Source organism: Odocoileus virginianus, chromosome 25, assembly GCF_023699985.2.
Source record: "Odocoileus virginianus isolate 20LAN1187 ecotype Illinois chromosome 25, Ovbor_1.2, whole genome shotgun sequence".
NCBI classification, from domain to species: domain Eukaryota; kingdom Metazoa; phylum Chordata; class Mammalia; order Artiodactyla; family Cervidae; genus Odocoileus; species Odocoileus virginianus.
In genome coordinates, this window is record NC_069698.1 from 29,367,679 (window position 1) to 29,390,623 (window position 22,945).

General features: G+C 35.7%; 1 protein-coding gene across 16 annotated transcripts in view; it reads right to left on the reverse strand.

The window, feature by feature from the left end:
• ROBO2 (roundabout guidance receptor 2) overlaps positions 1 to 22,945 on the reverse strand; it is a 1,429,762-nt gene that overhangs the window by 216,208 nt on the left and 1,190,609 nt on the right. The gene's annotated exons all lie outside the window — the stretch shown is intronic.

Sequence of the window (22,945 nt, forward strand, 5' to 3'; positions counted from 1 at the left end):
AGCTTTCCTCAGTGATCAGTGCAAAGAAACAGAGGAACACAACAGAATGGGAAAGACTAGAGCTCTCTTCAAGAAAATCAGAAATACCAAGGGAATATTTCAGGCAAAGATGGGCACAATAAAGGACAGAAATGGTATGGACCTAACAGAAGTGGAAGATATTAAGAAGAAGTGGCAACAATACACAGAAGAACTATACAAAAAAGATCTTCACAACCCAGATAATCAAGATAGTGTGATCACTCACCTAGAGCCAGACATCCTGGAATGCAAAGTCAAGTGGGTCTTAGGAAGCCTCATTACAAACAAAGCTAGTGCAGGTGATGGAATTCCAGTTGAGCTGTTTCAAATCCTAAAAGATGATGATGTGAAAGTGCTGCACTCAATACACCAGCAAATTTGGAAAACTCAGCAGTGGCCACAGGACTTAAAAAGGTCAGTTTTCACTCCAGTCCCAAAGTACAACAATGCCAAATAACTTTCACACTGTTACAGAATTGCACTCACTTCACGTGCTAGCAAAGTAATGCTCAAAATCCTGCAGGCTAGGCTTCAATAATATGTGAACTGAGAACGTCTAGAAAGACAAGCTGGATTTAGAAAAGGCAGAGGAACCAGAGATCAAATTGCCAGCATCCACTGGATCACAGAAAAAGCTAGAGAATTCCAGAAAAACATCTGCTTTTGTTTCATTGACTATGCTTTCACTATTGCCTTGATTGTGTGGGTCACAACAAACTGTGGAAAATTCTTAAAGAGATAGGAATATCAGACCACCTTTCCTGCCTCCTGAGAAACTTGCATGCAGGTCAAGAAGTAACAGTTAGAAACAGACAAGGAAGAACTGACTGGTTCCAAATTGGGAAAGCAGTACATCAAAGCTATATATTGCCATCATTTTTATTTTTTATATGTATTTTGACCCAATTAGGAGTAGTTTAACAGGTGAGTTGGTACTTTCAGTTTTGGACAAATGGGAGAATAAAATACCTGTGAGACTTCCAAGTTGTTATGCTGAGTTGATTTGAGCATGATATTTGATAGCTAGGCTGCAGCTATTCACCAAAGAAATGTCAGTACTCATGTAATAACTGAAGACATAAAATTAAAAGGCATTACCCAAGGATATGTTAGGAGTCCTGGTAGAGAACTCTAAGAAATACCAAGTCTACAGAGCAAGTTTAAAAAATGGAAACTGTAGAGAAGACTGCAATTTGATTGACATTGTTTTATATGTGTGCTCCTGATATTCAAACCTATTTTGCAAATTAAATGAACTACTCCAATAATTTCTATAATTTATATTTTTAGAGAAAAATATATTTTTGTTTTACAACACAAAAATCACACACATCATTGTAATAAGTTAAAAACTAACCCTGTCACTTGTAAATTGATCTATCAATAATAATAGTTAATATTTATTGAGCACGTGGGCTTCCCTGATGGTTCAGCCAGTAAGGAACCTGCCTGCAATGCCAGAGACCAGAGTTCAACACCAAGGTCTGCAAGATCCTTGGAGAAGGAAATAGTTACCCACTCTGGTATTGTTACCTGGAGAATCCCAAGGGCAGAGGCGCCTGGCAGGCTCCTGTCCATGGGCTGGCAAAGAGTTAGACACAAATGAGTGAATAGCACTAATACACACTGAGCACCTACTGTATACTGGTTATTTTCTAAATCCTCGACAAGCATTATGTGTTTTAATAGTAACACCAAAAACAGATACTGTTAAATTGCAATCTTACAAACAAGAATGTCTAGCCATACAAACATGTGCAACCTATATTTCCTGCTGGAGATTGGAATTAGTGTCTGTTTTACCCAGAGTCATGCTCTTCATATTCACTACATATGACTGAAACGTAAGCACAGTTAACTTATCTGAATTAACTTAACTATACATACTTGGAAGGAGTATGCATTGTGAGTATTTCCACAATTCAGTACGTTCCAAACACTATTCCTATAAAATAGGATTCAGAAATCTGTTCTCCCACAGTCTCCATTTCTACACGTAATATCTCACTATTCTTATTGCAGTGAATGAGTGTGGTATTTTATGGATGACTCAATGGATTTTTAAAGATCACTTTTTCATTATTTTGCTATGAACTAACTTAGGCGAGGGTGGGATGTTTCAAGAGAACAGCATTGAAACATGTATATTATCTAGGGTGAAACAGATAACCAGCCCAGGTTGGGTACATGAGACAAGTGCTTGGGCCTGGTGCACTGGGAAGACCCAGAGGGATCGGGTGGAGAGGGAGGTGGGAGGGGGGACTGGGATGGGGAATACATGTAAATCCATGGCTAATTCATTTCAATGTATGACAAAAACTACTGTAATGATGTAAAGTAATTAGCCTCCAACTAAAAAAAAAAAAAAAAAATTTGTAAAATAAATAAATAAATAAATAAATAAAAAATAAACACCAAAAAAAAAAAATAAAGTAAATTCCAAATTAAAATGTAATTCAGTGAGGTGTTTCATTGTTTTTCTGGGGTCAAAGATGGAAGGTGGGGAGTAGAAAGAAGGGGAAAAAAGAGAAAAATGGAGAAAGGCAGGGAAGAAGCAAAGAAGGAATGAGGAAGAAATCAAATAGGGCATCTTCAGTGATAACAGTAGAATATTCAAATTTCAAAGACTGAGATCTTCCAACATTCTTCTCATTTACTCATTTAATAAATATTAAATAAACCCCAACTTGGGCAAGCATTTCACTAGCTTTTGCATTCCAGGGAATGCAATGCTGAGCCAAAACATACCTGAACCGTAGAGGCTTGCATTGAAATAGCTATACCCTGTTTTCAAGAAGACATTAAGTCAAGAGTGTATTATCTAGATAGTGCCAAAGATAGGAGTTCAGAGAAAAGCACTACATGAATAACAATTTAGGAAAGATGTAGGAGTAGGAGGAAATAGTTTTGATTGCTTGAAGTTTGAAGAATACTTTTAATATATGAATTGAAAACTTTGGATTTTATAGACATGGACAAATTTTTAAACTTCAAAATTCACAATTAAATTGACAGAATTGGAAATTATAAATGCTTTTTAGTGGAACCTTTTCACATTGAAGATCAAGCTCCTAAATGAAATTTGGATATAACTAGGAACTAAGAACATATAGAAATCCACTTACATAGCATCTGTCTGATTTCCTTTGAAAGTCAAAACTGTTCTCAAATGCATTTGGATTTTGTAAAATTATATCTATCTGACATTAAAGGATAAAACTATTGAAACTGACAAATGTAATGAAATGCTTTTGGAACAAGCTTTTAACTTTATAGAATTTCAAATGTGCATTCACCATTAATATGTTTCAATATACTCTGCAGTATAATTAAAGAGTCAAAATTAATTCTCTACTTACTCAGCTTGAATGCCATCTATTATCTCAAAAAATGATTCTAAAATAGTAAATGTATAACATTTTTCTCCCATTACACTCATCTTTACCTTGCCAGTCCTCATGATCATCACAAGGAAATCTGTAGTGTCTCTGAAAGATAAAGGCTTTAGTATTGTTCATCTTTGGAATGAAAAAACAGAAACCACATGTACGAGCGTCCATGAATAACACTTAAATGTTTTTCATGTCAACTGTTAGGATAAGGGGGATGAGATAAAAAGGTATGAAACATACCAGTTCTAATCATCATCAGCAGCATTCTCTTACCCTGCAGGCACCATATGGGATACATAACCTCTCAAACCTACAACACTTTTCAAGAGAGTATATCCAGTTCAAAGATGTATTTCTGAGAGTTTTGAAAATAGACTTTCCAAAGGCCATGTAGCTTAGAATTAGAAACCCATGTCTCTTTGTCTCTAAGGTATGAATTCCTTTCACTTCCTTTACAAGGAACGGGCTCATGTTAGTTTAAATTGCATGATTAATATTCCATGCTAACAATAAGAAGTGAAGTGTCTCATTCAACAACAAAGTGGGAAAAGTAGATCTAAACATTTTAATAACTGGATTCTCAATTCTAAATAAAAACCAGATGACTCTACAATACAATTATTCTAAAATATGCCCAGAGAAAAGTGTTTATAGAATATCTAAAGATTAGCAACTAGATATTTCTCATATGGAAAAACAAATGCTTATGGCACACCTATTATAAATTTAGAACATTTGATTTTTTTTCTGTTTACAAGACACTTGTAGATTTTTTTTTTTTTTTTACTAAAGCCACACTAATAGAAGCTGAAACAGAAAGTTGCTTTATTAAATGGTGGGATTCCCTCTTTTTATTTTTGCATTATTAAAAACAACAACAAAAAACTCATTGTGCTTACCAAAAAGATTTGTGCCTTACTTTTAGCAGAGCTAGAACAGCTCACTTGATAATACAATGTGAGCCAATCCCCTCTGGTGTCTTTCGAGCTCTGACTTTACTCACTTGAGAGACACCATTTTTTTCACTTGAATAATTTTGTATAAATAAACTCAGATTTTGCTAGCTAAGCACGTGGAAGTCATCTAAAGCACACCTAATCACACAGTTTAAGCATTCAAAATGTAGCATATCGCAAAAACTGCAGTGCTGTTTCTGTCAAAACCTGTCACCTGATGCATAAAATTGTTGGTTTTATGAGTCATTTTTCAGTGAACTCTAATGGAAACATGGCTGATGGAGATTTTAATGAAAGATGCAGATTTCTTTCTTCCTTAGTTTCAATGAAATTCAACCAAACTGTCCTCTCTGTGATTAAAAATAACACATTTTTTTTGTAAATAGAGAAAATACTCTTTTAAATATATTTTAAAAACATACAGACTTTATAGTTCATATATTATTGTTTAATTTCTCTAAAAATGTAATTGCCAAACTCTGTATCTAAGAACCTAAAAATTCATTTATCTCCATATGACTTTTTTAAAATTCAAGGATAAAAATTAAAAGTATATATCCTTTCTTTGTTCTTATCATTATTTTATTTTCATAATCTTAATGGCCATTTGCTTCTATCACTAAAAAATGATTGTTTTGTGCTATGAACTTGAAGCTCAAGTTTTCTCTTATAAAACTTAATCAATATTGAATTACAGAATATTTAATAAACATTAATTCCAAAGAATAATCAAAGTAATTGCACTGATTATTATTACAGCTTCACATTAAATCAACTGACACATCTGACTAAATGTCTAGTATTCTTAGAAATACCTTTCACACCTGCACCAGTAAACTTTAAAAAATTACCTTAGAGAGCTATTTATAAACAATTTATAGCTATCTATAAATATCTAAAATGAAATAGACTTTTGATGATTTTCCCTCAGCTAATTTCTTTTCACATATATTTGCATATAAACATTTAACCTTGGCTCCTACAAGTGATGTTGTGATAAACTTAATCTGGGTTTCAAGCCAAGAATTCTTAAGAGGATGGAGGTGATTCTCATAGGTGTAAGTTCAATAAATGATAAACTTTTTGTGGTCCAGTACCCTAGTGAAGTTGTTAGTCTCTTAAAGCAAAATTTTCTTATTTCACTTCATATGATTGAATAATCTTTCCTTACTATCTACCATGTTCTAGGCAGTATAAAGTACATAAAATCACTAATACCTGCCCTTTCCCTTAAGAGGTATATGCATCAGCTAACTATTGCTGCCTCAACACAACCTCAAAAGTCGGTTGTTTAAAGAGTCAATTTAGCGGCTTGCAATTATTCCATTTGCTCACATTTACGTAGGTCAGCAATTACGGTTGGTCTTTGTTGAGTGGGTCTTGTGATCTTGCTTGGGGCCAGTCAGCCATCTACGGTTGTCTGTGGCCTTTACTAGGGCTGCATAGTCAAAACCGACTTCATCATCATCTCCAGGTGGTCGGTGCTGGCTGCAATTACCGGGAGTTTTGTATGGCTGCCGAGTTGGGCCATTTTCCATATTCGGTCTATCAGTCTCAAAGGGTCGAGGTCATGATACTTCACATGGTGGCATCAACGTTCCAAGAAGGCAATGTGAAATCAGCAAGCCCTCAAGAGACGTAGGATCAGCATATCAATTCTACTGATCAAAGCACTTCTACTGATCAGCCCTTCACAAGCAACAGAGAAATGGACTCCTCCTCTTGATAGAAGCGACATTGTAAAGAGTACAGATGCAGTGATGGAAGGAATTAAGTGCGCTCATCTCAGCACTCTACCATAGTTTAAAAATATGAATGTGACACTTTATAAGCTTTGTGTAAAATAAGCAAGAATTTATAGTCAATAGAATCTCTTACACACACAAACTGAAATAGCTCAACACTGCAGGCATTTTTCTCCATCCCTTATAATCACTCAAGGAAACACCTAAAAATAATTAAAGGCAAAATAACCAAAACACACACGTATAACAAACATGGGTTCTCTCTTTCTTTATTGTGTTGTGCACTATTAGTTGCTCAGTCGTGTCCGAGTCTTTGCAACCCCTATGGACTGCAGCCCTCCAGGCTCCTCTATCCATGGGATTCTCCAATCAAGGATATTGGCGTGGAGAGCCATTTCCTACTCCAGGGGATCTTCCCAACCCAAGGATCAAACCCGGGCCTCCTGCACTGCAGGTGAATTCTTTACCATCTGACTCATCAGAGAAGCCCTGTGTGGTTCACTGGACCGTTCTCAATTAGTGAACTTGAATTTTGGGACCAGCAGATGCGACCTCAACTTTACTCATAAAGAAAAATGCTTGTTAGTTCAAAAGGATACTATTCATGATGTTCCTGCTGGAACTGTGTGGATATAAAACATGAACTCCTTCCCAGGCAAAGTATGATGCCAAGTTTTTTCTATAATTTACATGATCCACCATGTGATACTAGTTATCTCTCCGGAGATATCCCACGAGCAGACTACAGGAGTTTATATGGCAGAGTAGGACTAACTGAAGCCTATTATGTTAAACTTTGCTTTGTGCATAAAAACTTTAATTTTAACACTCTGTTTTTATTTGATGTTCTCAGAATTTAACAGAGGCTAACAATCCAACAACAATAATGAAAAAGAATCTCATCATTATTAATGGGGGAAAAAAATCACAAGTATTGAATGTTCTAACACATGGCAATCAGAATACCATGTTTCTTGGTATAGCCATGCTTCATCAAAAACGTTAATGGTGCCTGTCCTGTATACATAGGAATAGTTAGGTATTCATAAACCATCAAGCAATATTACTAAGGAACTTATTAGTCTTGGCTGTTGTTATGAAACATTTCTGGGCATAGTATCAATTTAAATTTCCATATACTTGAAAGAAATTTCCCTCAAATAGCAATGGGCTATGAGCAGGTTTCCTTTCAAAGTCTGATCTTGCTTTTCTTTGAGAAAACTTCTGGCTCTCCAGGAAATTAAATGGCATCTGATTGGCTTGTTTACACTTTCTCATTTCCCCACCATTTTGCTTCATTTACTGCATTCTGTCCCAGTGAAAGTGATTTGGGGATATAAAATGGATTCCTTCTGCTCAAACAGATGTCAAAGATGAGGTACGTTGGTTTTAACAACTAGTTAGGGGCCAAGAGAGGAATAGCTCTTCCCGTGTAAAAGACTATCAGGAGCATTCAATAGAGTGTTTTCTATTTTTTTTCCACAGCTATATTTCACTAACTTTGGTCAAATTTATTGAGCAATAGTTTGTGTATCAGTGCAGAGAATGGACAGGCATCTTTAATTTAAAACACTTTGCTAATGCACTATAGAAGTTATAATACTTGGAAATAGTTTCATTTTACTAGAAATCACAGTACAGCATTTGAAAAGTGTGAGAAAAATATACAATGTCTATTTTTATATCCATAAAGTGATTTTAAAAGAAAAGCAAAAGTTATGCTCCTTATATCATATTTCAAAGGATATGAAAATCTAATGAACAAAAGTGGACATATATTTATATTTTGTTGTAGCTTTTTGCAGTAGTAGCATTGGGATGCAATGAGAAATTAATATTTGCCCCACAGTTAAAACAGGGGTGGCTAGAGCTGAGTGATGTAGTAGTTTTCATATTGCTTAAAATTAGTGTTGTTTTTAAACTACGTCATATGCATTGCAAAATACTACCAGATGAGGTGGAGAAGAAAGTAAATATTAACTGCCTATGTCATCATTTTCTTTGTGCTATTATGTATGTGTGTACATGCCTTTGATGTCTACAATTTTGTCTTAGTAAGTGATTCTTTGACAATTAGATGGTGCTCAAAGTATTTAGTGACCTGAAGTATGATGCTATTAACATCAGCTAGAAAGACAGGAAAAAAATCAATACAAATTTTGCTCACAATTAGCAAATAATTCAATGATTTCTTGCTGGTTCTCTAGAGAGGAGGTTTGTGGAATCCTTGAATTCAAGGGAAGATACTCTGGATTTATTTCTATGGAAAAGCTTATCTCACAAACCTGATGAATAAAGGCATAAGTCTAAATGAGTCAATGCCTCAGGGTAATTGGAGTTACAGACCCAATTACTACATGTCATCCTTGGTAATTATTTCACCTATGCAGTATATTAGACATAGTTTTAAGTACTCCTGTGGTTTATATTTCAAAGAAAAGCTTGTCTTGCTATTTTTAAATTTCCTAAGCCACACTTTTAAATTATTATACTTTTTATTCTAGTACAATTAATTAAACAAAAACACAACTGCATGTATATTTTTTCTAAGAAACTATCATAGAAATTCCAGCTTCCACTGTTACCAAGTTTAAGTCTGTATTTAAACTGTGCACTTATCTTATTGAAAGACTTTTTGGACAAACTTATAAAATCTCTAACCTTGTTTTACAAAATTATTTATTACTGTAAGGAGTTATCTTTTCTTTTCCTTTTATGTTTTAGTCAAGTGTCACTTTTAGGCAGCATATATGATAATTTTTGTGTAGACATTTAAGGATCAGAGTACTAAAGAGTATATATAGTTATTGGGAGGAAAGAAATCTGTGGGTACTTAACAAGCTTATATTACACCAAGTCGGCTCTTGGTTTATTTAAACTTATATCAGATTGACTGAGAAACATATGACATCTTATCTTTGTTATCTTGAATCTTATCTTTGTTCAACTGGTTGTTAGCTATCCCAAAACAGTCTTAACTTTAAAATATTTTTTCTTAAAAATTATGATAATTTCATACAGTGTATCTTTTCACTGTTAGCACAGTGGCTAATGATGCTGGTGGCCTGATGCCCATTTTTCTGCTTTCATGCCAGTCATTCTCCTAAGATACTGAATTATTTGAGTCCCTGAGAAAGCTGTATCTAAGGAAGAAGCAGCATATGTCAATGATACAGCAGGAGATGTCAGCAAACTGGTGTGGTACATCAATCATTTACTGATTTTTATTTGTCAGAAAATAACAATATGCCATTTAAAGAATGAGAATACTGAGCCAGCTCAGGATTTGCAACTGAGAAGTACTGCATTGCACACATGTGCCCCATGCTGACTCAGTCACTGCAATTAGGAAGGATGACTCTTGTCACTGCAAACACAGGTGACAATTCTGCTGACAAAACTTAATGGGAGATACTAATTAATCCGATGCAAAATCCAGGCCTTTCCTCTATATATTACGTAACTGAAATAAAAGTCTTTCCTAATTCCCCAAACTGAAGATAAACAGACATGTTCTTTTCAGTAATTGCCACCCTTTTCCCATGTAGGATCTTATATCTGAGTCACTAAGAGACTTCACCGTTCAGATAGCAATTATTATAGGTGGGAAAGTCACTGCTGGTAAAAGCAGAATTCTCATGAACTTTTTGGAACCTTTCTTTCCTCTTTAAAATTTCTCAGGGTAGAAAGATGTTAGTTTCAATTAACTGAATGTAGCAGAGTATAACTTCTCTGTCAAAGGGCAGACTAAATAATCTCCAGGCAGAAACTGGTATAAAATGACAATTAACAGTTATTGAAGATGTTGAGACAGAGACCTAAGTTAATGTATACAGAATGTCCATTAAAATATAACAGTTTTATACATACTCACCTACCTAATCAGGCTTCCCAGGTGGTGCTAGTGGTAAAGAACTCGCCTACCAATGCGGAAGACTTAAGAGATGCAGGTTTGATCCCTAGGTGGGGAAGGTCCCACGAAGGAGGGCATGGCAACCCACTCCAGCATTCATGCCTGGAGAACGCCATGGACAGAGGAGCCTGGTGGGCTACAGTCCATGGGGTTGCAAAGAGTTGGACACAACTTAGCATGCATGAGCCTATCTAATCAGAGTAAGTGCCTAATTATATGCTCAAATCCCAGAAAAAGTTTATATTTTCTTAAAGCCTCATACTCTGTTAGTTAAGTTCATCCTTCTAACAAAATATATAAAGATATGAACCTAAACTAATTTATGCAAATAAGTGTGTAGGAAGGGGAGATGTGAATATTAAAATTCTGCTCAGCAGTATTCTTGAATTTATTTATGTGAACTTTAAAGGGAACTGTTGAATAAACAGAATATATGAAGTGAAAGATGAAGGCATGAACAGTAATAAATGAGAAACAAATGCAGAAGTAACCAGAGGAAAAGAGGTGAGGATAATTAGGGACATTATTTACCTAATTAGTAAAGTATACAGGCTGAGATGTTATATATAGATCATTTTAGAAGGCCAAGAGGTAGGTAATATTGACTAAGAATTGAGAATAAAAATAAAAGATTTCACATGAGGGAGAGGCTCTCTATTAGATAACTCAGCACTATCTTTGTCCCTTCTTTAGTCCAAGACAATTGGCTCAATGTCATGTTTGCCTGCAGGGTACTCAGCTACAACTTGCACGGGGAAAAGAGAGAAGAATACTCCAAATAAAGTCAGTGGACCTAAACTATTTTTATCATGACCTCACTACCGTGAAAAGTGATTAAGAGGCTAACCTATGTGAAAGTGAAAGTGTTATTCACTCAGCTGTGACCGACTCTGCAAAACTCAGACACTGTATCCGGCCAGGCTCCTCTGTTCATAGAAGAAGGCAAGAAGACTGGATTGGGTTGCCATGCCCTTCTCCAGGGCATCTTCCTGACTCATGGATCAAACCCGTGTCTCCTGCATCGCAGACACATTCTTTACCACGTGAGCTACCAGGGGAACCCAAGAGGCTAAACTATAAACTACTTACAATAGTATCTTATAGGGACATATTAAAAATGCTTTGAAGGTAAAATGAAGAGAATTATGTTTTTTTTTTTTTAATGGTTTTGCTATTTTGTAAAAATCAGTTTTACTAGAAGAGTCCTGGCCGTAAAACAGGAAGTCCAAAGGCACATAAATTTATCCTCCAGTATCATCCTGGCATGTTGCAGTCCACAGGGTTGCAAACAGTAGGACATGACTTGAGCGCTTGAACTGAAATGATCATTCTGAGAATGTGTTTCATGGTATTGACAATAGCTTAAAAGTTATAAAATGAAGTAGAAGTGCACAACAAACTGTGGAAATTCTGAGAGAGATGGAAATACCAGACCACCTTACTTATCTCCTAAGAAACCTGTATGCAAATCAAGAAGCAAAAGTTAGAAACACATCTGGAACAACTGACTGGTTCAAAATTGGGAAAGGATTACATCAAGGCTGTATAGTTTCACCCTGTTTATTTAACTTATATGCAGAGTACATCATAAGAAATGCTGGGCTGGATGCATCACAAGCTGGAATCAAGATTACTGGGAGAAATATCAACAATTTCAGATATACAGATGATACAATGCTAATGGCAGAAAGTGAAGAAGAACTCAAGAACCTCTTGATGAGGGTAAAAGAGGTGAGTGAGAAATCTGGCTTAAAACTCAACATTTTTAGCAAAGAAATGATGATAATTTTAGCCACTATATCCTATATATCTGTTAAGATTGTTTTAAAGATTATTGAAAATCATACTGAGAAATTGTTCTATAAACTCTTCTGAACTATACAAATGTTATCATAAACAAAAATAAGACCTAGACTTTTACATACATTTTTCATCAGATTTCATTCAAACTCTAGTATTACATAGAAATGTTTAAGGATTCCAACAATGTTAGATTTGAATTAACTTTTAAAAACTATCTTCAAGTATAATAAAAATAATATACACTAAAATACAGCTGGATTTAGAAAAGGCAGAGGAACCAGAGATCAAACTGCCAACATTCTTTGTATCATAGGCAAAGCAAGAGAGGTCCAGAAAAATATCTACTTATGATTTACTGACTATGCCAAAGCCTTTGACTGTGTGGATCACAACAAACTGTGGAAAATTCTGAAAGAGATGGGAATACCAGATTACCTTTCTAGCTTCCTGAGAAATCGTATGCAGATCAAGAAGCTACATAGAATGGGACATGGAACAACAGACTGGTTCTAAATTTGGAAAGGAGTACATCAAGGCTGTATATTGTCACCCTGCTTATTTAACTTTTATGAAGAGTACATCATGCAAAATGCTGGGCTGGATGAAGCACAAGCTGGAATCAAGAATACCAGGAGAAATATCAATAATCTCAGATATGCAGATGATACCACCCTTCAGGTAGAAAGAAAAGAGAAACTAAAGAGCCTCTTGATGAAAGTGAAAGAGGAGAGTGAAAAGGCTGGCTTAAAATTCAACACTCAAAAAACTAAGATCATGGCATCTAGTCCCTTAGCTTTGGCAAATAGATGGGAAAACAGTGGAAACAGTGAGAGACTTTATTTTGGGGGGCTCCAAAATCACTGCAGATGGCGACTGCAGCCATGAAATTAAAAGACACTTGTTCCTTAGAAGAAAAGCTATGTCCAACCTAAACAGTATATTTAAAAAGCAGAGACATTGCTTTGCTGACAATGGTCCATCCAGTGAAAGCTTTGGTTTTTCCAGTAGTCATGTATGGATGTGAGAGTTAGACTATAAAGAAAGCTGAGTGCCAAAGAATTGATGCTTTTGTACTATGGTGTTGGAGAAGACTCTTGAAATTCCCTTGGACTGCAAGGATATCCAACCAGTCCAACCTAAAGGAAATCAGTCCTGAATATTCATTGGAAGGACTGACGCTGAAGGTGAAGCTCCAGTACTCTGACTTCCTGAGATGAAGAACTGGCTCATTGGAAAACATCCTGATGTTAGGGAAGACAGAGAAAGGCAGGAGGAGAAGGGGAAGACAGAAGATGAGATGGTCGGATGGCATTGCTGACTTGATGGACATGTATTTGATCAAGCTCCAGGAGTCGGTGATGGACAGGGAAGCCTGGCGTGCTGCAGTCCTTGGGGTCGAAAAGAGTTGGACAAGACTGAACGACTGAACTGAACTGAAAATACAGTGTATTGCAAACCCAGTATTTGACATCCAACATATGTACTGCCAATACAACTGACTTGATTCAGAGCTCCAGTTCAGTTCAGTTCAGTCGCTCAGTCATGTCTGACTCTTTGCGACCCCATGAATTGCAGCACGCCAGGCCTCCCTGTCTATCACCAACTCCCGGAGTTTACTCAAACTCATGCCCATTGAGTCGGTGATGCCATCCAGCCATCTCATGACTCAAACTCGTTTTGAGTAATGAATAAAAATGAGAGTAGCTATTATTATTTACGTTTATATAGCATTGTTAAATTTTAAAACCTAGGATATCTACACACATTACATTGCCATAACTCTTGAATCAGAAGTCTGGGATTTAGCACTCGACTTCATGATTTTTATTAAATTTTTTTTTAAATTCAAAGCTTGTTAATTTGAAAGTAAAAACAGTGAACTTTGTTCACCTGTGTAATGGTACAAGTGAGAATGCAATGCATATGAACTCTGGCCACGCCCGCTGACACTGAGAGAAATTTGCTGTGTTGGAAAAGGACATATCATAGCATTAGAGTCATTGACCTATACCAAATAATGTGACATACCATACCAACACGTATATATGGTATGTATCTAGGATACTGTGTATGTAAGAGTATCCTAGATTATTTTGATACTCATCAGTTTTGGATGCTTATCAGGGATTCACAATTATGATATCTTTAAATATGAAATGCTATTTAATTATATTTTATATGTTAGAGTTCTGCTTTTAAACTCTTTCCATTGACTAAAAAAGGTTTGAAAATATCGCCACTCTTACATAACTGGCATAATCTCTTTGAACTGCAAATAGCATAGAAGGATTCATGATTGTAAATTTTACATTATTATTTCATTCTAATGTAGATTAATTCTAAAATGTGTTATGCTTAAATCTAAAAAAAGAAACAAACTCAAATTAAAATGCTTTAAAGCATTCCTTACCCCATAAACAAAATATTAAGCATCAACAAAATCAGTTCAGTTCAGTTGTTCAGTCGTGTCCAACACTTTGCAACCCCATGGACTGCAGCACGCCAGGCCTCGCTGTCTATCAACTCCCTGAGTTTACTCAAACTCATGTCCATTGAGTCGGTGATGCCATCCAACCATCTCATCCTTTGTCATCCCTTTCTCCTCCCACCTTCAATCTTTCCCAGAATCAGGGTCTTTTCCAATGAGTCAGTTCTTCACATCAGGTGGTCAGAGTATTGGAGCTTCAGCTTCAGTGTCAGTCCTTCCAATGAATTTTCAGGACTGATTTCCTTTAGGATGGATTGGATGGATCTCCTTGCAGTCCAAGTGACTCTCAAGAGTCTTTTCCAACACCATGGTTCAAAAGCATCAATCCTTCAGTGCTCAGCTTTCTTTATAGCCCAGCTCTCACATGCATACATGACTACTGGAAAAACCATAGCTTTGATTAGACGGATCTTTGTTGGCAATCAACAGCATAGATTACTCTAAATTTGTGTTTTCTTTGAATGGCTGAACAGAAGAATAGTTTAAAGTATCACTCTTCCAATATCTTCAAGTTTATTTCTCAAAATTGAATTTTAAGGTTTAGAAACTTGCAAGCTGTTTTCTACAACAGGCAAAAATCACTGTTGAAAGTGTTGACTTGAGACATTTATCTTGTAATTTTTACTCTGGGTGATCATTTTTCTTCAGCTTGATTCCAAAAGACTCACACTGATGTATGCTGGAATACTGATATCGTATGCAGTGCAACTCATTTTATAAAGGAATTCTTCCCTTATTTAAATTCAGACATGAAGATACATATTTTCATAGTATCTATTATTTTTAATCTTTCCAAAAATGCTTTTTAAGTACTGTTTTTCAACAACATTAAATATAGCTTTGGTATTTTTAACTTAACAATCGTTATCCTATTTTTACTCTATACTACCTTATATACTATGCATGTATACATATATATGCAATATACATATTAATATACATACATATTCCTGTCACATATTTCAAAACATTGCACGTTTTGCACAACATATTTCAAAACATACTTCTTGCATTAAATTAAGGAATGTGTTCTGTGCTATGCTCTGTCATTTCAGTTGTGTCCGACTCTTTGCGAACCCATGGATCATAGCCCACCAGGCTCCTCTTTCCACATGAGTTTTCTGGCAGGAATTCTGGAGTGGGTTGGCATGCTCTCCTCTAGGGGATCTTCCTGACACAGGGATCAAACCCACATTGCCTGCATCTCCTGCATTGCAGGTGGATTCTTCACCACTGAACCAACGGGAAGCCTTTCCCCCCCCCAAAAAAATTATAAAAATATAATGTTCAAATGCAAGGGAAATGGAAAAGAGCTGCTTCCTTGTAAAACCAGTTGGATGGTTAATATTACATGGGGTCAAGTCCCAAAATGAAAGAGAAAACATTCACGAGGGGAGGCCTACATGTACAACAACACTCCACTCAACACTCTGCACTTCTCACTTCTACCTTCTCCACTGGCTATTCACTTTGCAGACTCAGTAAGAAATCTTTGCCAGGAAGAATTGTAATTATTTTGGAAAATCTAAAAAGACCTAAGGTAATAAAGGGACAAATAGAAAGGCAAGTGAGATAAGAAGGTAGACGGAAGGCTCTTCCTGGATCTGGGTCCCCAGTGAAGAGCCTCTCCTCACACTCCTTCCACTCACACTCAGATATTTCTAGAGAGGCACCGTCCAAAACTATTTCAGTTCACAATGCTATAAATGCAAAGAGGGACATGGAAAAAGTGGTCAATATCAAAGACTGCAAACTTGGCTGAGACTTTCTTTCCACGTAAGAATTAATTCACAAAAATAAAATTGGCCTTTCACATAGGTGTAAAGATTTGAGGGAATTTTAACACATTTTATCCAAAGTGAAACCACAGAAACTAACTATAAATGTTTACTATAAACATAATAATTTATCCCCTTTTGGTTCATTTTGCTTCTTACAGAATAAAAAAAAAGACATTTACATTTGTCATGTCATGACCCATATATATTGGCCAAGACATTTAAACAGTGCATATTATAACTACTAAAGTCATATGCACACTTCATTATAAAAAGAAAACTTTATTCCTATAAATGCAAAATTATTACAGTTTATAAAATATAGTCAATAGACATTTCTTCAATTTAACTTTTATTTATATCAAAAGACTCCCAAGTCATCAATAGGAGGTACTTAAAACTACTTCTTTTGAAAACATAACAAGTACACTATTATGTAGTTTTGTAATAAAGTAATAATAATCACTACTTTATTTAAACCCATGGCTTATCCCTTTGATTAGTATTTAAAACCATATATATATGACACCAGTCACATTACAATTTCAGTTCCTGAGTACAAGCTTTATAATATGAAAGAAATATAATGCAGTAACATTCTGAGCTTAACTGAAATAGTATTGTAACAGAGAAAAACAACCCTAACCCCATATTGAATCTATTCCTTTAGCTCTGACCTTTGTGCCCTATTGCCTGTGCTTGTCATGCTGGCTCAGAACCCTTGTAAAAGAATGTCACCTATAGCCTGAAATACGCGTGATTGCATGATAGCCCATCCTCAAGGCTTTGCCTCCTAGGTTTGACCTTTAAATGTATGACACTTTTCATTCAGAGAAACTTGCAGAACAGAGAATAACATTTGTTTTGTTGGAGGTTTACAGGAACGTTGTGACCAGATCTACACGAACAGCTACAAGAGCAGAGGATTCCAGTACCAAGAAGTTTGAAGTGTACCTCCCCTTTTATTACAATAGAAGCTGAATTCCAATTTGAGTAAGACGGTTCTTTGGGACACTAGTCTACCAACTCCTTGGTCTGGTGACTTTCTGAATAAGGTTGCTATTCCTTGCTCAGATACCTCATCTCAATTTGTTGTCTAGTTGTACAGCAAGAAGTATGAGCTTGGACTCAAGTCTCATATTTAAAAACTCACATTAGAAAAAAATTTAGAAATCACAAATTAAAATTTATCAATTATTCAAAGGAATTTAATGCTGACAGGCCAAATGAAAGGTTAACTATTTTCGCTTCCACCACACGGCATGACCACAACTTAAAAAAATCATAACAAAAATAAACACCTGTCATTGCTTCTGAACTGTGAGTGACAGAAGATTTGGATTGTATAAGTTATTCAGGAACATATTTCCTTGTATGAGTTGTATTAATATTTCATTAGACTTGAGTCAGAAGATACATGAAAGTAGAAAGTCATACATTTAAAAAATCGTTCCAGGATTGCTAGTAGAGAAGACTCATACTTAATACTAACATAAGTTGCACAAGCAAAGAGGATGAATGTGTTATTGCATAGTACTGAATTTTCAGTTGACAGATATTTCCTTTGGACATCACTTATCATACATTTTTCTTTATTCTTTAGATTTTAAGTCAAAATAGACATTTACATTGGCATTTAAAACAAAGATAACATCTACATAAGAAAACTCGGCAGCGCAGATAAAGTTCTGATTATTTTGTACATTACTCTTCTGATATTAGTATTTCTACATATAGATTAGCTTCTGTATTATTCTTATATCATCTCAGATGGTCACAGCTGACCACATTAGAATCCTCAGAAATCCCCGAAGACATGTCAACTTGAATAATTCATAAGACAGACTATTTTTATTCTTAAAATAACAATGTTGATACAGGCTGACACCTAGTTTGGCTCTTAAAATGTCACAAGTCCCTGAATATAAAAACTGTGGCAGTAGGGTAGGGAGGTGGGTTAGAAAGTTAATGGTAGGCAATTTTTTTCATAGCTATAAAATTGCAATTAGCTTTCTCTAGCACCATAATTAAGCACATTATGCAAAGAGAATTTTTTTCATATGCATATATTTCAATGTAACATATTCAACTTTATTCCACAGGGGGAAAGCTGGTCATCTGATAAATAACTACTTTACAATTATGCTAGAAAATACTTCTTCTGTCTCTCAACCTTCTATCAGTCCAGCATGACATATCTGATTTTTTTAAATATCAGAAACATAGAAATTATCTGAAGATAACACAAAACATGGATTTGAGAACCTAAGAAACAACTGCAATACAAATAACACACACTCAACTAAGACCAACCATAGCTACAGGGTCACCATTAATTGAAGAATTAGATCCAAAGTCACTATACATGCTTATGCTCAAAGTAATATAGAAAAGGCATTTTCAGAAAATAAATCAAAATTCAAAAGTTAAAGATTAATAGACAGTTAATCAGACTGTGAACTAAATAAACGCTTCCACCTGGGAAGGGGTTGACCTGATGGGACAAAACTGTCATGAAACACAAGAGATGTATTGAATAATATGCCATTAAATTTTGTTGTCAGGTTAAAAGAATGTATGCCTATTTTAATAAAAACCCGAAGAAGACAAAAAAGTAAAGCAGCGTTTGGTTCCCAGGAGATCCTATAGGTTAACCATTCGGATCTGAAATATGGCCTAGAGGGAGGTGTCAGGGAATTCATTATTTGAGGGCATTTGAATATTACAAGTGGAATGGGAAACAGGTTTTAAAAGAAAAAACAAAAATCATATATGATGAAATGGGAGGAAGACTGAGCAAGATTGTCTTCATTTCACAAATTCACTATGAAGTCATTCTTGATTAAGAATTGAGTCTATTCCTTTAAAGTGGCTCCCATGAACCTGGCATGGTATTTTTCGTCATTAAGCATTTATGTTGTGAACTTTTTACACAGCAAACCCACAGAATTCCTGTATAAACACCTATCAGATGAACTTTATATGTTCATTGCACGGTCTCCAGTAATCTTGGATACCTGATTTCTTTTGACCTTTGCCCACCCTGTTTCATTCTTAACTGGTCTCTGCTACACATCCACATTGATCTGTAGACAAAGCATTGTCATATGGAATCAATAGATCATTCCTTTGGTACTGAGACTAGCTCTTGCATAGTTTACTCTCATTTTTTTTAGCAGATCAATAGTGCTAAACCGACGCATTACAAATTGGGGGTACAATTAGTATCTGTCTTCAAGCTAGTTAAATGGGAATACGGCTTGTTGATAGAGTTTAGATAATTTAGATGGAAAAAAAAATCTTTTGAAACTTCTAAATTATACTCAAAATTGCCTCTAAAATATGTTTTGGAAAGAACTTTTTCATTTCTTTAAAAAACTACTGATACTTTTCACACTTCTGAGTATTTACTTTATTTAAAAAGACATTTTCTTATTAGATATGTTTTTAAATAAAATATGATTTGAAATAAAATACTTTCCATTGATGGATCAGGGAAAGATGTTTTATTTGAGTCTATATAATCCTGGTATAGAAAGAAAATAATCATATTAATAGAGTACTCATTTAAAAAACTTAAATATAAATGTATTAATCGTAAGTGAATTTTCTGAGTTAGATATATTTTATTATCCACACAAAAATGCAAAGTTATGAAATTTTTAAAAAATAATGTTAATTAACTTTTTTACACTTACACAGTTGCTTTCAATGCCTCTTCTTACCTCCTTTTTAATTTGTATTGAAAGTTCATCTCACTGGTGACAAAAGACAGTTGAGGCCATTTCCCTTCAATCTCATCAATATATTCATTAACAGGACTTCATCAATCTCACTGCACTAAGAAAATATTAAATCTTCCAAGCATATTAAAATTGATTTCATGATTTGAGGATCAAGTATTCATTATTAGGCCATTTCTTCATTTTATAGGTGAGTACATCAAAAATAATAACAGTCAGACTAACTGGTCTTAAAATGAAAGAGTGATATCCAGTGAAGCCATTATCTATGTAAGAGTAATAAGGTACACAATTTATTCAATTTGACCCCTAACACCAAAAACACTGTTCCATATTGATTTGCTCTTCCTTTACCTAGCACTGAATAAACAGCTGGATCTCATCAACTTTTCATTATACATGGCAATGTGGACCATGGAAGACAGCAAATAAACCCTAAGCCTCCTTCACAGCATATTCCAGTGCATGGTTAGAGGGTCTCGGCCTAGAACTGAAACATTTTACTTACTTACACAAATGGTCATGATAAGTAATATCTTAGCTAACAGAAGCAGAAGATATTAAGAAGGGGTGGCAAGAATACACAGAACTATACAAAAAAGATCTTCATGACCCAGATAATAGCGATGATATGATCACTCACCTAGAGCCAGACATCCTGGAATAAGTCAAGTGGGCCTTAGGAAGCATCACTATGAACAAAGCTAGTGGAGGTGATGGAATTCCAGTTGAGCTATTTCAAATCCTGAAAGATGAAGCTGTGAAAGTGCTGCACTCATAATGCCAACAAATATAGAAAACTCAGCAGTGGCCACAGGACTGGAAAAGGTTTTCATTCCAGTCCCAAAGAATGCTCAAACTACTGCACAATTGCACTCATCTCACACGCTAGTAAAGTGATGCTCAAAATTCTACAAGCCATGTTTCAGCAATACATGAACCGTGAACTTCCAGATGTTCAAGCTGGTTTTAGAAAAGGCAGAGGAACCAGAGATCAAATCACCAACATCCGTTGGATCATCGAAAAAGCAAGAGAGTTCCAGAAAAACATCTGCTTTATTGACTATGCCAAAGCCTTTGACTGTATGGATCACAATAAACTGTGGAAAATTCTGAAAGAGATGGGAATACCAGACCACCTGACCTGCCTCTTGAGAAACCTGTATGCAGGTCAGGAAGCAACAGTTAGAACTGGACATGGAACAATAAACTGGTTCCAAATAGGAAAAGGAGTATATCAAGGCTGAATATCATCACCCTGCTTATTTAACTTATATGCAGAGTACATCATGAGAAAGGCTGGGCTGGAGGAAGCACAAGCTGGAATCAAGATTGCCAGGAGAAATATCAATAACCTCAGATATACAGATGACACCACCCTTATGGCAGAAAGTGAAGAAGAACTGAAGAGCCTCTTGATGAAAGTGAAAGAGGAGAGTGAAAAAGTTGGCTTAAAGCTCAACATTCAGAAAACTAAGATCATGGCATCCAGTCCCATCACTTCATGGCAAATAGATGGGGAAACAGTGGCTGACTTTATTCTTGGGGGCTCCAAAATCACTGCAGATGGTGATTGTAGCCATGAAATTAAAAGACGCTTACTCCTTGAAAGGAAAGTTATGACCAACCTAGACAGCATACTGAAAAGCAAACACATTACTTTGCCAACAAAGTTCTGTCTAGTCAAGGCTATGGTTTTTCCAGTGGTCACGTATGGATGTGAGAGTTAGATTACAAAGAAAGCCGAGCATCGGAGAATTGATACTTTTGAACCGTGGTATTGGAGAAGACTCTTGAGAGTCTCTTGGACTGCAAGGAGATCTAACCAGTCCATCGTAAAGGAGATCAGTCCTGGATGTTCATTGGAAAGACTGATGTTGAAGCTGAAACTCCAATACTTTGGCCACCTGATGTGAAGAGCTGACTCATTGGAAAAGACCCTGATGCTGGGAAAGATTGAGGGAAGGAGGAGAAAGGGATGACAGAGGATGAGATGATTGGATGGCATCACTGACTCTATGGACATGAGTCTGGGTAAACTCAGGGAGTTTGTGATGGACAGGGAGGCCTGACATGCTGTGGTTCATGGGGTCACAAAGACTCGGACATGACTGAGTGACTGAACTGAGACAGAGACAAAATTGTATATGTTAAAGAACTCATTCATTCAACACATTAGTCTGTAGGCTAATTTCTTTCAATATTTATAATCTTACTGTATTCGGAGATGGAGACAAGCTCCTAAGCAGGGTTATATAATCCTTAAATCCAAGAGATTACATTTTAGTGAAGCTGATAGATTATACATAAACTATGCACTAATTTATAATTGTGATTATAGCTGCATATGGGAGATATGGAGCACTTTACCTTGTCCAATCATTCTTAAACAATTCATATTGAGTTTCTGACTTAATTTAAGCTGAGATTGATGGGTGAAAGATAAAGAAGTGGTGGCCTTTGCAGCAGGGGAAATAACACAATCAAAGACAGATGGCATGTGGGAAGAAATGAAGTGTTGTACAAGTGTCATTCAGAGCGTTATAGATAGCATGAATGGTACTAGACTTTTTCTGAAAAGCAAAAGGAGATTGTTGAACAGTTTCAAGTAGAAGAGCAACAGGATGAGGGCTGAGAGTGGCCTCAGGCAGACCATATAACAAACTGTTTCATCTTCCTGTGAAGAAATGTCGCTGCTTTGACTAGAATGCTGGTAGTATGAATAGAAAGAAGCAGATCGATTTGCAACGATATTTAGGATAGGAAATCCACTGGACCTGGTGACTAAATACAGGGAATAAGAAAAAGGAGAGGGGCAAGATAGACACAGAAATTCTTGCACTGTGAAATTTCATGAAGGTGGAGACATTCACTAAGATAGACTATATTTTAAAAAAAGTAGGATAAAAAACAAACAAACAAAAAACAAAACCAAGAGCAAACCCAAAGAAAACGTTTCCAAAAAGGTAGTTGGATATCTAGAAGTTAGGACTAGGCAAGAGTTAAATATGTGAGTTATCCGTTTATAGGAGGCAGCTAAAGCCACAAAGTAAAGATGGCTGTCTAGGGAGATATACAGAATGAGGTTGCAAAGAGTTGGACATAT